Here is a 17,253-nt window from a genome sequence, read left to right as displayed (position 1 = left end):
CTACTTTAGTTTTCTTTGGATGAACTCTCTGATGCCACTGAAGTGGACAGCAATAAACCACATGACTCCGCCTGATCAAGGGTACTGCATGTGGCAGATCGATGCTCATCTATCTTCAATTGCTGATTTTTCAAAGCTATTATTGTGCCCGATAGAACAGCTGGAATTTGAAATCAATGATGCACATTTCAGAAAATATCTCTGTGGAAAACATTTTTCAAACGATTGGATTTAGCTTCATTCTATTACCTAGGCCACAGTGGGTGAGTTTGTATTGTATTCTTTCCAATTAAAAATGCAGTTTAAGGAAAACATTACACTTTTAAAAGAACTATGGCAGATTTCAGCAGTGGGGTGAATTTCAACATCCAGAGAAATAGCAAAACATTGTTTAATTCTATCAGAAAGCCATTTCTAAATGAAAAATGCATACACTTATCTTTGTCTCATTTCTGTGCATTGAAAATATACACAGAGGCTTTCAAAATATGCACTTGTTGACACATAAAGCGGAGTGATTTTTCATATGCTTTGATTCTTGGTTTTTTTTCCCTTTTATGAGGATCAAAATTTGTTCTGTGCCATTTACTTAAGGAATTCACTATTTCTTATTGTAGTGGGTTTATAATTTACTTGCACATGGTATACAGAGAAAATGTTTCCTTTTGACAAGCATTTTTAGAAAATGATCCAGATAAGCCTCTGCATACAAAGAGCTCTGCAGAACTGTTTCAATCAAAAGTATATTGGATGCATTGGAGTTTATTGATGCAGATTGTAGCAGTTATTTTGCTACTGTGAATGAAAGATAGATGAGATCTTCCAGTCAAAAGACAAGATCCCAAAGTGTTAACCGTCACCTTGGTAAATTGCAGTTCTGTTCTCCACTGGGCCTGAATCAGTTCAAATCGAGGCAGAATTATTTTTCTGATGATAAGTATGTCGATATTTTGAAGAATTCACCTCAGCCATTGATGGGCCTTATGTTGCTTTTCTCTGCAGTGGAAAAATCTAAAGATCTGAAGTGATTTATTGAGAAGAATTCAAAATTCTTTATCAAGATTGATAATTGGTCCAGCTCGGAAACATCGACAGACCATTTCTACCCATGGATGCTCTCTGACCTGATGAGTTCCTCCATCTGTTCAAGATTCCGACACCTCCAACTTTTGTGTTCCTCTAACCAACATGAATTGTTGATGTTTCAAAAAGTGACAAATCAGACTTTTTGCATCTTGCTGATTTGAAAAACAAATTTTTTTCACAATACTGATAATTTTCTCATTCAATCAAGCTTAAATTGTATAACATTTGATCATTATGAACAAATATGATGACATTGGGATGCATTTATGATTGGATTATTATTTATTTAGGATTATATACAGGTATCTCTGTCTTTCTCTAATGTCAACAACTATATAAAAATTAATGATCATTTGTGGTGATCCATGATACAATTGCAGCACTGCAGAACTATGTTTTATGTTTTACTATAGTCACCCATCATTGACAAGAGTTAAAATGAAATGAGTTTCAAATTAGTGATGGATCTTCACATTTGATTTTTTTTGCACCTCTTAATCCTTGAAAGCTGCTGTATTAAAATGTTCTAAAGAATCCAGATATGAATAATAGATTGTCCCATCAAAAGGAAGTATACCAGATGTTACATACCCTGAGGCCTAATCAAATGCTATCGTGGGATTCATGAGAACCGATGAGAACAAAATGCAAATTATATACAAATGAATACAAGTACAAAACAGGCAATTCTTAAGCGTACAAAGGGTTTGACTGCAGAGCCATGAATTTGTCCTACAGGTACTCAAAAATATGGCGACTTTGGGGTTTCGCTTCCACTTTGCAAAATATATACTTCTGCATATATATGGCATTATTTCTTTTTTGACTTCTCACAGCCTTCCTTACAACAATGGCTAGCAATAGTTAGCAATGGCAGCCAACATTTCTACACTTAGGCCTTAGCTAGACTCCAGTGGGCAGATGTAATGTTTAATGCCCAACAAGCAGCTTCCAAGCAGGAGCTCTGTCATGGGAAGAGATTAGCAGGTAGACAGAACAAACAGTTCAAGGATGTTCTCCAAGCCTCCAAAACAATAAATCATCCGCAAAGTTTCCAAGGAAATTTAGCCCCTTAATGGCTTGAACTGGAGAAGATCAGGTTGGCACTGGGAATCTCGAGTCCATGCATTAGAAAAATGGTGGAAGGACTGTATTACCTCAAGCCACACTCCCATCCTTTGATTTGGACATTTCTGTTGAAAAATCTGCAGATCTCACATTGGCCTTATCGGTGACCTCAGAATCCTGCCAAGATTCCATACCATTGGTACCCACAAAACCTTTGTATCAGGAGTAACATGTCCTGCACAATCCTATAGCTGTAAATTTAAGAGAAGACATGTACAACTTGATTTGATCAATCTTGAAAGGATTTTAAACTTTATTTTGAAACAAATAAAGGAAGCTTTTAAAAATTAACAAGCATAAACTAGCAAATAATTTGAAAATAGATGATAAGAACTTCTCCATGTATAGTAGCTAAAGTAAGTATTTGTCTCTTAGATGATGAGACCAGGGAATAATGGGAATTAGAGAAATACCAGAGATGGTCTTGGATCTCTCTTCAAAGTAAAAGACACTAAAAATACACCAATAATAATAGACAATCAAGGGGATCAAGGGAGGGAGGAACTTAATTCAATATCTATTGTTAGCAAGAATACCAAAACAAATTAATGGGGCTAATACACATTTCTTGGACCTAATGCCTTTTATCCTTGGGTCTTTAAGCTGCATTGGTTATTATCCTTGGCATCAAAGAGGTCCCAGTGGATTGGAAAAATGTAAATAGAACTCCACTATTTAAGACAGAAGAGGGTCAGAAAGCAGGAAACTAAAGGCCAATTAACCTCACATTTGTCATTGGAAAAATGCTGGAAACCATTACGAAGAAATTAAAATACAACATTTGCAAACTAATAAGATGGTTGAGCAGAGTCAACATGGTTTTATGAAAAGAAAATTGTGTTTGATATATTTACTGGAAATGGTATACTAGCCATGGAATGCTCTGGCACCATAAAAGGACTGGACTGTCTTTACGATTACCAAATCACATTTTTGTGCACTAGGACAATTGTGAATATTTATCATCAATCTATTTTATTATATTTATTGTCCCTTTTAAATTCAATTAAGTATACCATTGTAGTTGTTTTTCACTTGTTCTTTTGAATAAAGTATCTGTTCACCTACAGCAAGCAAGAACTTTGCTGCATATGTACATTGTTCAAAGAATCTTGACAATAAACATCATTCACCAGCTGTTTTCTTGTATTTTTTCCTCAAGTGACCATTTTGAAAGGAGCTGACGTCTTATCCAAGTGCTGCTGTTTGTCAAAGAGGGGGCTTTGGTGAAGAGGATGAGAAAAACTAAGGCCAGGTGAAAGAAAGGTTCTTATTTATTTTCCACCACTTCCAAAGCTAGTCCAACCTTTCCTGTGATGTTGTCGGTGAGCTTAGACCCTCACAATGTGGGAACTCAGGGATGCCACCAGCATCCCTGATGACGATGTGCGGAGGGAGTGTTTCCTGCACTTGGATTCACTTTGTAACATCTGCGATGTTGGACAACTCATGGATAGCACGTTCAGTGAGTTGGCCATACTGCAGTTCAAGGGTGTAAGGAAAGATAGGGATGGGTGACTATCAGGGAGATCAGCTGCAGGAAGATAGTGCAGAAGTCCCCTGTGATCATTTCCCTCTAAAACAGGAAGACCACAAGATTCTGTTGGGGGAGATGGTCCAAAAGGAGAAGGGAGCAGCAGCTCCATTGACGGCACTGTGGGTGATTCTGCTGTCCAGGAGGGTAGGAAAAAGGGTGGCAGAGAATATAATGGTAGGAATTCCATGGTAAGGGGAATAGACAGGAGCTTCTATGGACACAAACTAGTCTCACAGGTGGTGCTTTTCCTCCTGCATGCAAGGGTCAGTGATGTAAAGGTAAAGGTTCCATTATTGTCACATAATTCTACATTTAGAAAGTAACATACATGAAATTCTTTAACTTTCGTCGACCATAAGGCAGACAGAGAGTCACCATTTTTTCCAGTGCGCCTCACAAAAATATTTTCCTCCCTGGCAGGGAATTGAACCCCAAGCTCCTGCATGACAGGCAGAGATATTAACCAGTATACTACCAAGGACTGACTGCAGTGTATTTCAAAAGGGAAGGTGAAAAGCCAGCTGTGGTGCCAGTGATATATGGAAAAAGCAGGATGTGGTCCTTCAAGCTGAATTTAGGGAGCTAAAAGACAAATTAAAAAGTAGGATTTCAAAGGATTACTACCTTTGCTCGGAGTTAGAGTAAGATTATCAGAATACTTAGGATGTACGGTATGTGTGGGTTGAGGTGTGGTGCTGGAGGGAGGATTTTAGATTCTTGGAACATTGGAACCAGCCCTCGGGGAGGTGCGACCAGTTCAAAGTGGATTGTCTGCACCTGGACAAGACCAGGATTAATGTCCTAGGAGGATTGTTTGAGTGCCATTGGTTTTAAACCAATATGGGAGGGGGATGAGAATCCAAGCAGAAAGGCAGAGGGAAGCAATGCAGAGACCAAAACAAAAATTAGGCAGTTGTTTATTAAGTCAGCACAATGCTGCGGGCTGCAGGGCCTGTACTGTGCTGTAGAGTTCTATATTCTATGACACTCCTGTACAGACTGCTCTTTCTTTACTAGTTCCAATGAGTGCGAACAAACGCCTGGCTGGTGTTGGCTTTGCTCAACTTTTTCCCCCTGATGTATCAGAGAAAATTAGATTGCTCAGAGATCTGGCAGGTTTTTAAATCCTATGTTCTGCATTTCTGGTTCACCCTCTGGAGTGCATCTTGAATTGATAACTTCTGACTCAGAAGCAAGTATGTTAGTGATAAGCAACACTTAACACTCAAGTGGATGAAAGATATCAGAAAAATTCAATCACATCAGACCCAACAGTCATTTGGAGTGCCTAATTTTAAATTTAAATTTGTTTAAAAAAAAATTTAGACATACAGCATGGTAACGGGCCAGTTCAACCCACGAGTCTGAGCTGCCAAATTTACACCCTATAAACCTATACCCCTGGTACGTTTTGAACGGTGGGAGGAAACCGCAGTCCCCCTGAGAGAACCCACACAGATGCGGAGAGTGTACAAACTCCTCACAGTCAGTGTGGGACCCGAGCCCTGGTCCATTCCCAATCACTGGCACTGTAAAGGCGTTAGGCTGACCACTACGCCAATTAAATCTATATGTCCGTCATAATTCACCAATACCCTACAGGCATCTATTTCACCCCTCCCATCCTCTCCTTCTCATACCATCTCCCTTCTCTATAATGTCTTCATATAGGGTTTTCAATCAGAAATGCCTCCAGCAGCTTGCTTTTTGTCATGCTATCTTGATTTGTCAATGACTAAACTAAATATATCACATTTACTGTACAGTTAAAATCTAGTATCACAATTGGACACAACAGAGTTAATAATTCATTTCAGTTCTCACCTGATTCTACACTTGCTAGAAATTCAGAATGTTGACTAGCTTTTACTTCCTATGGATGCTGTGCGACCTGCTGAGTTTCTCCAGACTGTACTGCCCTTGACCCCAGCATCTGCAGACTTTCTTGTTCACACCCTTTTCTTTGTTCCTTGGAAGGAGAAATAGAAAGTTTCAGACGATGAGAATAAAATAAAACAGGAATAAAAAAATAAAACTGACTGTGAGACAAGGACAACAGTGGAACAGTTAGTGGAAAACATATCTAGGAAACCCGTCATGAAAATAAGTACAGAAAGTGTTCTTCTATTGTGACTGCTGTCATGCAAGAGCTGCTTTGATGTGCAACTTGCATAACAAATGCAGGATCCACTATCAGTATGATGTCAGGAAATACGATAAGAAATAAAGAAATATTTAATTAGAGTCCGATCCTGAAGTGTGGGTGAGAAACTCACCAAGAAATGTACAATTTATTCTGGAATCCATGCACTTCACCACCTCTTGCCTCCTCGCAGAATAATTACCTGGAACTGGTGTATAAACAGTCACTTGGTGGTAAAGCAGTCTCTGATAAATTGTCAAATATCTGCTTCTATTATTCACAGAAAAGGCTTATCAGTATCATCTGTGTCTTCAAACCACAATATGATGAACTGCTTCATTCTGTGCAGAATTTAACCCACATATTATATATTTCCTTTAGAAAACTTTCTATTCGATTATGGTGCTTATTCAATTCATATTGTTTTCAAATTGCTAACAAGGATGAAATCCTACATCTCACAAATTTCCCTGTGGCTGCAAAAAAAGCTACACATACATCCATGTCATCCCTCATCACCATTCAAAGTCCCAAACAATCATTCCAAGTGGAGCAACACTTCATATGAATCTATAGGGTTGGGTAAGGCTCCTGGAAGTGATGGCTTACAAGCTGATTTGTACATGGCTCTGTGGGACTGGGTGGGCCCAGACCTGCTGGAAGAATACAATACTATGCTCCTGGCAGGAACCATGTACGACTCCATGAAGAAGGGCACAATCACCTTCATCTAGAGCACACATGTCAAACTCTGGCCCTTATATTTGGCCCGCAAGATCATTTCAAAAATGTATTAGAGGTGGCCCGCTGGCCGCCGTGCCAGTATAGTGCATGCACAGTAATACAACAAATCCCAGAATGCATTGGCGTCAGCCTGCTAATCGCCATCACCTCCTCTGTTTACGTTGCAGGGTCTCACCGTGGACTCTGGTTTTGGGGCCTGGCCGGTGTCAGGGGAAGCCAAGGCCGCTTCCCAGTGCCCGGAACTGGAGGCCTTGGGCCTGACCTCGCCAGGACCGTTGCCCACTCCCCCTCCCTGCCGCAGGCCAATCCGCGACTCACGGTGACAGGGCCACTGATCTGCCGAGATGCCGCCCTGCAGCGAGAGCTGATGCCCCCGCACTGTCGTTGTCCAACCCGATCGCCCGCAAACCCCGCCCTCCCGCACACAGGCCTGAGTAAGTATTATGAACTTTAATCTCAGGATAAAACGATCTTCCAATAGTTTCATGTCACAGTGATAAATATATTTCTGGTTAAAAATGGTCCTACACCTGGATACAAGCTCATTAGGCATAAAATTTGAAAACTGTGTAAATCAAAGAATATCTGTACCAATGGAAAAAGGGCATGGCAAATAACCCTGCTAGAGTTCATGCCCACAATCAGTCACCCATTTGATTGTTTCAGGAATCATGTTATTCTCCCACATTCTCAATAGCCCTCAGATTTTACTATTCGACAGCACACTAGCAACATTTGACAAATCCTCTATAGAGAAATATTATTTATTGAATATTTTATTTCTCATTTGTTAATGCTTCTGGAAAGAATTTATCCAAAACTATTATTAAACATTTATTTTAATAAGAAAAAGTTTAACATTACATATGTTGAAAGACGAGAAAACATGCAGATGTTGTTGAAAATTTTCAATAAATATTTAGTTTGGCCCTCGACTTAGTCCAAGTTTTTAATTTTGGCCCTCTGTGAATTTGAGTTTGACACCCCTGATCTAGAGGAAGGGGGAGGAGGAGGATGATATTAGGAATTGGAGACCTATTTCACTGCTAAAGGTAGACTACAAAGTCCTGTCAAAGGTCATCACCAATCAAGTCAAGTCTGCTCTGGGACAGGTGATCCACCCTGACCAGATCTGCACAGTTCCAGGCAGGAAGATCTCTGACAGCCTCATGCTGCTCAGGGACCACCATCACCTACATGCAGGACAGGGGGATAGATGCCTGCCTGGTCAGCTTAGACCAGGAGAAGGCTTTCGACTGGATTTCGTACATGTACATGATGGATGTACTCTCCAAAATGGGCTACAGACATTTGTAGGTGCAGTTCAAATCAATGGGTGGGAGACAGATTCCTTTCCCATTAATTTTGGAGTTAGGCAAAGCTGTCCTCTGTCTCCAGTCTTATTTGTGTGTTGTATGGACCTCTTTGCCAAAGCCATCAGGAAGGATGAAGGCATGAGGAGTGGCATTGTCAGGAAATGGAGGCGCCCAGGTCAAGACCTCCTTGTACATGGACGATGCTGTGGTCTTCTGTTTGTATACACGATTGGTCTGGAGACTGGCCAGCATATGCAGGCAATTTGAGTCCACATTGGGCACCAGGGACAACCAAAAGAAGAGCACTTTGATAACCATCCCCTTCACAGTCATATCTGACTACCTGAAGGTGCTGGGGATCTGCTTTGGAGGGGCAAAGGTGTTAACTAAAAATTGGACAGAGTGGATCACTCAGATTAACCAAAAATTTGGACTGTGGGCTTGGTGCCCCTTTTGATAACAGGGAATAACCTGGTCATCAGGTATGAGGTGCTCTCGGTGCTGCTGTATGTATTACAGGTGTGGCTTATCCCCCGAACCTCTGGCCTGGTAGTCACCAGAGCAGTGATCTGATTCATTTGGGATTCCAAAATGGACATGAACAAGGTCAGAAAGAGCACCATATTCAAGTCACTGGAAAATGGGTACAAGGGTGTACCCAACAAGGTGCTCATCCTGATGACCACCTTCGTGTGTGGCCGCATCAAGTTGTGTGTGGAACCAAGGTATGAGAGCACCAAGTGCTGGTATGTGCTAAGGTTCCATCTGTCCAAGGTGCTGTGAAGGATAGTCCTGACCCCATTGCAGCTCAGCATCCCAGCTAGTTTGTTCTTCTAGAACAACACCTTCAACCACAAAGCCATTAGGCAGAGGTCAGTACCAAATGTCATCCGAAGAATGAGGGAGACGAGGACTTAATGGATCCAGTGGGATGGTTCCTGGAGCAGACTGTCCAGGACATCTGGCAGAATGCCTCATCACCAAGGCTCACTAAAAAGCACCAGGACTTGGCCTGGCTGGCAGTGAGAGGAGCCCTCCCAGTGAGATCCTTCCTGTATGACCTGAACATCACCCTTTACACACATTGTCTTTAGGACGGCTACAGTGGGGTGGAGACAGTTGCCCACCACTTTGCCAAATGCCATTTTGCAAAGAGGATGTGGAGAGGGATACAGGTGGCTCTGTTCAACCCAGCAACAGCATGAGAGGACTCTCTGATTTATAGTCAAGACTCAGGGACCCACTCAAAGACCAACATCCAGAACTGCTGGATGACCATCAATTCTGTAAAGGAAGCCCATTGGTCAGCCTGAAACCTGGTGGTCTTTCAATACACTGAGATGTTGATCCGGGAATTATACTACTTGGCTGCAGGACTACATGCAGAGGGATGCATCGAGGCTTAGTACATCCAATGCAAGGGCATTGTGGGAATGAGACATTACCGGGCTCTGAAGGGCTGACTCTGAGGGGAACCTCTTTAAACCAACAGAGAGGGGAGAGTAACAACAAAATGCCACAGGGGTGGGAACAATGTTAAACATGAAATGTACATCGATGAGATAACTGACAATGTAAAAAATTTCTGAACAGTTTTTCCTGTTCTGTAAATAACTTACTCGATAGGAGACGACTGAGACTACCTAAAAGTTTAGTAAATACCTTACTCAAAAGGATTGAAACTATGATTATAGAGTCTGTAACAGTGTTTGGTCTTGTATAAAATTTATTGTGAATAAGGTTTATTTTTTGGGAAACAAAATGTTTCTGTAAGATTCCCGCACATTTTACTGAATTTCATGAGTAGTCTCAGACAACTCAATCTCTCCTCATAGCCTAATTCCCTAATCTCTGGAATCAACCTGGTGATCCTCCTTTGCACCACCTCCAAACCAAGTAAATTTTTTCTCAAGTAAAGAGACCAGAAATGCACACACTACTCCAGGTGTAGCCTCATTGGTATCCTGTGCAGTTGGAGCAGAGTCTTCCTGCTCTTAAATTCAATCCCTCCACCAATGAAGGACAGCATTTCATTTGCCTCATTGATAACCTGCTGCACCTGCAACCACCCCTTTGCAATTCAAACCCATCCCTCTGCACAACAGGTCCAATCTTTTACCATTTAAATAGTAATTCGATGCCTATTTTTCCTTCCAAATATTGATGCTACCATTATGTATGTATATATATCTATATCGATATAGATATATATCTATATCAATATAGATATATATCGATATAGATATATATCTATATCAATATAGATATATATCTATATCAATATAGATATATATCTATCTCTCTCTCTCTCTCTCTATATATATATAGAGAGAGAGATATATCTCTATATATATCTCTCTCTCTCTATATCTCTCTCTCTCTATATAGAGAGAGATATAGAGAGAGAGATATATATAGAGAGATATATATAGAGAGAGAGAGAGAGATATATCTCTCTATATATCTCTCTCTCTCTATATCTCTCTCTCTCTATATAGAGAGAGAGAGATATAGAGAGAGATATATATATAGAGAGATATATATAGAGAGAGAGAGAGAGAGAGATGTGCTATATGTGCTGGCCACCCTCTGAACCTGAGACTCCTCCCTCCCAGATATCCCCAGAAAAGCTGTTACATCCAAACCCCTCCCTCAGTACCTGCCTTGGAAACAGGCCAGCACCATGCAAGCTGTGCTGACACTTTTAAGGTAATTAAAGCCTATTAATCATGATTCTCTGTCTGATTGTGGTTGATTGGTGGTACACAAATGAGGTGACCTCATATTTTCCAACATTATATTATATCTGCCAGACCCTTGCCCACTCACTTAACTATATCTCTGCATTATTTGATTTTCCACTCAATTTAGTGTCATCAGCAAACTTAGATACACAACTGTCAGACCCCTCTTCAAATCTGTGGATGTATCTTGTGAACAGTTGCCAGCTTAGGACTGACCTCTATGGCTCTCTATTCTCCATTGATTGCTAACCAGAGAAACACCCATTTATCTTAACTCTCTACCTTCTATTGGTTAACCAGTCTTATATCCCTCCCAATACTTTATTCCCAACTTCATGCATCCTTATCTTATGGAAAAGGCTTTTGTGTGTCACCTTATTGAGCACCTTCTGGAAAGTACAAACATTTACATCTTCCCTTCTTTCCACTACATATTCTATTCTCCAAGAGGTCTAGCAAATTTGTCAAGCATGACTTTCCCTTTCTCAATTCATGCTGCATCTGTCTGATGGAGTAACCTCTACCCAAATGCCTTGCTATTTCTTCCTTGATTATTACTTTGAGTAGTTTTCTGTCTAGACATTAAGCTGCAGTTACTTGCCTTTTGCCCACATCCTTTATTAAACAGTGGTGAGACATTTGCTGTCTTATAATCCGTGGGGTCCTTCTCAAAATCCAAAGAGTTTTTTGGTAAGTTACCAAAGTTCCTCTACTAATACTTCCACTTTTTCTTTCAGTACCCTGGGATGCATTCCATTAGGACTGGAGGACCTTTAGCCCCTCTGATTTGTTTGGTACTAGCTCTTTAGTGAAACCTTAGTATCACTTTTTGGGATGATAGAGATGCCCATTGCTTTGAAGACCGATACAAAATAGTAATTCAAGGCATTGGCCACTTCTCCCTTTCCAAGAGACCCTCATTCACTTTAGCCACCTTTTATATAATTATAACTTTTAAAATGTTTTCATATTTTGTGCTAGTTTTCTTTCATAATCCATCTTCTCTTTCTTTTTTTCTTTTTTGCTTGCTCCATTGTGCTTTGTTTCTTATCAAAATTTACCCAATCTTCCAGTTTTCCACTTTTCTTGGTGAATTTTAATACATGAGCTTTTCGTTCGATGCTTTCTTTTATTTTGTCAGTTATCCAAGGTTGGCTCTCTCCATCCTTACTGTCTTTGGTTTTAATTGGAATATACTTTTGTTGAGCATTGTGAAAAATCACTTTTAAAGTCTTCCACTGTTCCTCAACTGACCTACCGCCTGTGTTTCTGGTCTCCGCTAGCTAACTCCACCTTCAATCCATTGTAGTCTCCCTTGATTAAGCACAATACACTGGTTTTAGATTGAACTATTGCATCCTTCATTTGTATTGGAGATTCAATCATACTATCATCACTCTTTCCAAGTAGGTCCCTAACTACAAGAACATTAATATTACCTATCTCCGGACAAAAATCAAAGATAACATGTTTCCTTGTAGTTTCAGTAACATACCTCTCAAGAGATCAGGATGCATTCTATGAAGTACTCCTCAGAGCTGCCTTGGCCAACTTGATTCACCCAATTGAGGTGCAAGTTAAAGTCTCCCATAACAAATGCCATTCCATCCTTAAGTGCAGCAGATATTTCTTGGTTTATGGCCTATGGCACTGTAATGTTATTATTTGGTGGCTAAAAGGTAACTCCTAGCAGTGTTTTTTCCCTCTTTACTATTCCTAATCTTGAACCAGATGGATTAATCATTCTCCTTATATAATTGCTTACCATTGGCCTGATGTCATCCTGAATTAAGAGTACTGCTCTCTTACCTTAAAGTCCATCTTTCCAAATTGTGTGATACACTTGTATATTTCATTCTAAGTTATCTTCACATTTACAAAACTACATTTTTCTAATCATCACTAAATCTTACCACTTTGTACTGATTTGTGCCACAAGTTCACTGACCTTGTTTTGAATACTGCAGGCATTCAGATAAAGTGCCTTTAGACCAGTGGTTCTTAACCTTTTTGTTCCCCAATAACATACCACCTTAAGTAATCTCTTGCTAATCACAGAGCACCTGTGACATAGGCTGATTAGTTAGTGATTACTTAACGAACTATGTCAGTGGCGAAAAAAAGATGAAGACCCACTAGCTGCTTTCAGGTGCATTCTCCGCCAAGTCTGTGCTGCAGAAGTGGATTCAGACCTGAGAAATGGTCATTCAGGTGGCGGCGCTGAAAGCGCAGTGCTGGCCACTCGAAAGGGACAGCTTCACAGGAGGCACCCTGGAGCACACTATGGCTCCTGTCCCTTTGGGCTGTCAGGATCGGGGCGGCCGGCGCGCACTGTCAGAGCTGGGGTGGCTGGTGCAAGCTATCCCCACACTGATCCCACTGCTCTGCTCTCTCCTCATAGCCCCATGTCTGTCTCCACACTAATTCTCCTGCTCTGCTCTCTCCCCATAGCCCCATGTCTGTCCCCACACTGATCCCACTGCTCTGCTCTCTCCTCATAGCCCCATGTCTGTCTCCACACTAATTCTCCTGCTCTGCTCTCTCCCCAGTGCCCTGTGTCGGTCCCCACACTGATCCCACTGCTCTGCTCTCTCCCCATAGTCCCATGTTGGTCCCTACACTGATCCCACTGCTCTACCCGTGCTAGCCGCCCCAGCATCCCACACCTGTCACCCCAGCGGTGACAGCCCGTGCAGACCGGTCCACAGTGTGGGCACTGATACAGGGCTGTCGGGAGAGCATGGGGCAGTGGGATCAGTGTGGGGACCAACACAGGGCTGTGGGGAGAGCTCAGGGCAGTGGGATCAGTGTGGGGACAGCCCATGCCAGCCATCCCAGTGCTGACAGCCCGCGCCGGCCGCCCCAGCATCCCGCGCCTGCCGCCCCAGTGCTGACAGCATGCGCTGGCTTCCCCTCCCTGACGTCCCACACCAGGGGAGCAGGGGCAGCGTGGAGGGGGGCTGTTAGGCGCTTGCAAGCTGATTGTCATCCCCTCAGCATCCGCTTTCAGGCAGCTGCATTCAGGTGTCGGGAAGACCAAGTGCACCTTGCAGGCGCCTCCTGTGCTTTCAGGTGGCCTGCAAACAGCCGCATAGAGGTCAAATATGCGGCTTTACATCGGGGTATTTTGGCCCCCTGAAAGTGCCCACTGTTTTCGAATCTAGTAAGGTTTCTGTCTTTTGCATTTGACTTTTCTGTACTCCACACTTACTTATCTCTTTTCTAACTTATCTGGATTAAACATCATCTGCCTATACCTCAAGATTCAAGATTCAATTTATTATCAAGTCATAAAACAATGTCATATTACATGAAATTTCTTTTTGCCTTCTACAAGGCAGGCAGGAATTGCCTAAGCACCTCTTACAGTCTGACTTACAGTCAGAGAAAGAGAAGCAAAAGAGAGTCACCCCAGAGGCACCGAGTGTCCATAGATTCGCCTCCAGCGCTTCCGCAGCCACTGCAGCTGCAGAGTCCAGTCCAAACCATTGGCAACCCGAGCTCCAGATCCGAGCCTCCGATATGGACAGGAACCTTTGCATCCCAGTTCCAATATCTGCTACCCCTCCAGCCAGTTTCAGCCATACTCCAGCAGTCTGCAACCCAGCATGTCTCCCAACAGCAGTCTCCAGCAGCCCACAACTTCCATGGATTCCTCACCTCGAGTTGCCAGCAGTCCGCCGCAGGCATCGGTTCCTCAGCTGTAAAGACCCCTCACTTGTCTCCCGCCATGGTCCCCATCCCCTTGGGTCGTCTCCTCCACTTCTCCCTCTCAGGCTGGGGGTGATCTTCCCAGTCTCTGGTGCCCTGCCCAAGTCTTCTACTGCCCTGGAGAGTGCAACCTATCATGACTGCTGCTCATTAATAGGTGCTGCCATCCTGCAGGCCCGCAGTCGCAGGATTTTGATTAAAACCTTCATCGGCTCCCTCAACAGGCGTTCAAAGCTTGTGCAGAGCTGACAGCAGTCGACTAGGCGGCTGGACCCGGCGGGAGTGCTGCAACCCCACTCTTTTGCTCCCCGCGGGTCTGCACCAGACACTGGCAGCACCGTCATCTTTGATTTTCTGATTTTGATCTTGTAACTGATCTAGATCTTATATTCTTTGATCATCCTCTACACTGTCCTCATCGCCACCAATCTTTGTGACATCTAAAATCTAATGAATCAACTCCCCTACTTTTTCATCCAAATCATTTTTGCATATCTCAGTCAACAGAGGTTCCAACATTGATCCCCGCAGAATACCACTGGTCATGTTCCTCTGGACAGAACGATGCCCTTCCACCACTATGCTCTGTGTGGGCCAGCCTGGATTCTGACCAATACTGGATTCAAACTATTCATTCCCTGTAGATTATTTGTGCAATCAGATTCTAATTTCAGCACCATTGAAAGGATGAAAACCTTTTATCAGTTCAGAAAGTGTTCAGAAAACTTAATCAACATTAGGATGAAGAAGAACATATTATCCTGTGTGCAGACCCTGCATGAATTAATTAATGAATGAATTAATTTTTTTAATTTAGAGACATAGCATGGGGCCCACGAGCTTGCACTGCTCAATTACATCCATGTGACCAATTAACCTACTAACCCCATACATCTTTGGAATGTGGGAGGAAACCAGAGCACCTGGAGGAAACCCACACTGACATGGGGAGAACGTACAAACTCCTTACAGACAGTGCCAGATTCAAACCTGAGTTGCTGTCACTATAATAGCACTGAGCCATCCACTATACTAACCATGCTACTAGATTGATTATTGCAAAATAATTTTAAAGGAGAAATAAATCAATACGTCATTCAAAGTGATTGGAACCACCTTAGGCTATATAATTCACTTCCCTCATGAATGATGGTCCTGAAGATATCACATCAAATAATTGTCCACTGTTTAAATCATCTAAATTTGAACAATTCTCTGAGGTAAATGGGATAAACACCATGTCACCTCTTTACCCTTCAACTCCAAACATGGAAGCTGAAAGATTAGTTCACATGGACTTCATCATGTAAAATCAACTTGCAATGTTTAAGATATCTGAACCCCACATTGGACTTGTGTGCTTAATCTCTCCAAGAGCAACAAACACACTATCCCAGAAATCATTCTGGTGCCCCTGGGCAGCCATGTTTCTGTTACAGGTATGTATCCTCCCTGAGGAAACCAGATCAGCGCTGGGGCCATTCTTCCAGGTTACAGCTGAACAAGAATGGATTAGCAAATGAAGTTCATCGTAGATAAATATGAAGCAGCACATTTCAACAGGAAGAGAGAGATCAGACAACTTGGAAGGTGCAAGGCAGAAGATCCTGAAGGGGAAATAAACCAATAACCGAAGATTACTTCACAGCTTAGCATAGCCATAAACTTCGAGCTTGGCTTAATCTTTATTTCCGGAGGGATAGAACTGAAAAGTGGGAAAGTCCCACAAAATCTGTATTATCTTGGCTAGATCACGAATGGAATACAGTTCTGGTCATGTAAGGTTCACCCTTTTCACCAGAGCACTGTATAATTGCAAAGACATCTCAAATCTTGGACTCAAAATATTTTTTCAATCAAGGCCAGCATGCTGTTTGCCTCTCTAATCATTGCTAAATCTAACTGCTTCCTGTAGATAGCCATCCAGGTTCCTCTGAGCACCGATACTTCTCAGTCTGGAAGTATTTAAAGTAGATAATGTAATATTTTTCTGTAATGTTTTTGTCCATTTACTGGGCTTCTCTCCACATCCCTCTGAGTCCTCTGCATCCTCACGCCACAGTTACTCCCAAAACAGATTGACCCTGTATTGAATGTGCCCAGAAGTATTGAACTGCACGTTTCACAAACATTTCTATGACTGATTCCACCTGCATTGAATTCGCCCATCGTTATTGAATGAAGATCTACCGGGACCAATGCCTGAAGAGGGCACACAAAATCAGTGAACCGGTGCGGACTCGAAAGGCCAACATGGCCTGTTTCTGCTCCGTAAATGGTTATATGGTTATATCGTTATATTGGTTACTGCCACACTTGACAACAGCATCTTCTACAGGTCTCAACCAATTTAATTTAGAAGGGAAAATGGAATAGAAGTGAAATGAATAGAAGTGAAATAAAATGAAACAGAAGCTGCTTTCAGGTGGAATAGCTGGGAGAATGCGGCTCCAGAGCTGGCTGCGGGTGTGTGCGAAGCGACATTCAGGTGGCAGCGCTGAAGATGCTGTTCTGGCACCTGAAAGGTCCGCAGTGGACTGCAGAGGCATCGTGGAGCAAACGCCGGCTCCTGTCAACTGTGGCCGTAGTCCTGCCCGCTTTCAGGTGCCTAGGGGGAGTGCTCGGAAGCGGAGAATACACCTACCTAAGGAGGGTTGGGTAAGTACTCCTCAGGTCAGGGTTCTCCACTTTCAGGTGGCCTCTCAACAGCCGCATTTAGGTATTTTCGGTGGCTTTACATTGGGGTATTCTGGCCATCTGAAAGCAGCTAGAGAAAGCATCACAACACAAGTCACCAGAAGATGTTTAGAATTCAGATAGTGACACTTTCTGGCAGTGAGGGTT

The 17,253-nt window shown here is 42.4% G+C and overlaps 1 long non-coding RNA gene across 1 annotated transcript in view; it reads right to left on the bottom strand.

The window, feature by feature from the left end:
- The window catches only part of LOC138760073 (uncharacterized), a 37,173-nt gene extending 31,480 nt beyond the window's left edge, over window positions 1-5,693 (bottom strand). Inside the window, exon 1 of the long non-coding RNA XR_011355372.1 lies at window positions 5,576-5,693. This is a non-coding gene — a long non-coding RNA (uncharacterized lncRNA). The remainder of the gene's footprint in view (window positions 1-5,575) is intronic.
- Window positions 5,694-17,253: the final 11,560 nt, after the last annotated feature.

This window comes from Narcine bancroftii, chromosome 4 (genome assembly GCF_036971445.1).
Source record: "Narcine bancroftii isolate sNarBan1 chromosome 4, sNarBan1.hap1, whole genome shotgun sequence".
NCBI lineage: Eukaryota > Metazoa > Chordata > Chondrichthyes > Torpediniformes > Narcinidae > Narcine > Narcine bancroftii.
The sequence above is the reverse complement of the archived record's forward strand: the minus strand, read 5'-3'. Positions and strand labels throughout refer to the sequence as shown.